Source organism: Solanum pennellii, chromosome 2 (genome assembly GCF_001406875.1).
Source record: "Solanum pennellii chromosome 2, SPENNV200".
Classification (NCBI taxonomy): Eukaryota; Viridiplantae; Streptophyta; class Magnoliopsida; order Solanales; family Solanaceae; genus Solanum; species Solanum pennellii.
Window position 1 is genome coordinate 40,193,906 of NC_028638.1, and position 1,429 is coordinate 40,195,334.

Consider the following 1,429-nt stretch of genomic DNA (forward strand, 5'->3'; position numbering starts at 1 on the left):
CGAAATGCATGTATATAAGGACCAAAATTTTGCACGAACGATACTTTCAAAAATACTCACGAAAAGCACATAATTAAATTCTTAACTAGTGAGATTTATGTTGTTTACCTTATTTAGGTTAGTAATGCCGAAAGTAAAAATAATCAGATATTATAACATTTAATAAAATTTTCCAATAAAATAGAAAAATACATGTAATTAACGTTTTCCTCTTTTTAAAGTGATAAAAAAAGTTATAAAAATGAATTTACAATTAACACGCATGTCACTTTTGATCAGTTACCTTTTGGGAGCAATTTTCCTAAGTTGTAAAAATGAATTTACAATTAACAGGTGTCACTTTTGATCAGTTACCCATAGATTCACATGTTTTCTACCTTTACACCCTGGAATTTTCTCCTTTAATTTTATAATCTCCTAAATTTCCTAATGGTTTCTCCTCCCTGAAACTTTCATTGAGTTTTCTATGTCCATTTAATAATTTTTTAGTTTGAATTTCAATCTCTCTCAAATTTTTTTTGACTTCACTAATATGGAGAAAATTGAAGAAAATAGAGAAAACATGAGGAATGTGGATCTGAATGTAGCGTGTTTATTGAACGGTAATTTGAGAGTTTAGATCTAAGAAATTTATGATATTGAATCATTCATCGTTAATAACTAATGAAAATTATTCTTTGTTGTTTTCAGGTGAATCAAGTGGATCACAAAGAAGTGTTGCTTCAAGTTTGACTAATCCTGAAACCCAACAACTACCTAATCAATGTATAAAATATTTCTTCCTTTTTATTCTTTCATTGAAACATTTAGTAAGTTCACGAAAAATGGTAACGATTAGATTCTCAAAATTACTAATGAGAAATCACAGGTGTTGTCAGAGGAAAGTGTTCAAGAAGTCAGAGAGAAGTTGAGGTACTTCTTGCACAACATGCCTTGTGTTGTTTATGACTCACCAAATGGAAAGAAGACTAAAGGATACTTATTATACTCGACTGTGAGGAAAGAAGATCTGAAGATAGTTTGTAGTTGTCATGCTAGTTTTCTAACCCCCGCTGAATTTGTGAAACATGGTGGTGGAGGTGACATTGAAAACCCTTTAAAATATATAGATATAGTTCTTGCCTGAAAAATGGACTAGTTGCTTTATTATGATTGTTTTTTGATCTTTTCTTTTGTTGTTGTACTAAATATGTTTAATGGGTATTGCCCAAAAAGGCCTTAGCTTTGATATCGTTGTTATTTTATCTTTTATTTTGTTGTAGAAGAGTAAGTCACTTCCATCAAAACTATATTAAGGTTATTTTTCGGTCATTCTACTTGTTGTTTTTTTCGATGCAATGTTAATTTGAGCTTTATTTAGAAGCAACTAACATGTTTGAAGTGTTTCTCGGATATTTTTCAAGGATGACAAACTTATGCAAGTACGAAC

The 1,429-nt window shown here is 30.0% G+C and overlaps 1 pseudogene; it reads left to right on the forward strand.

Annotated features, from left to right (window-relative positions):
• The first annotated feature begins 532 nt into the window (after window positions 1–532).
• On the forward strand, window positions 533–1,154 carry LOC107010828 (annotated as a pseudogene).
• The last annotated feature ends 275 nt before the right edge of the window (window positions 1,155–1,429 follow it).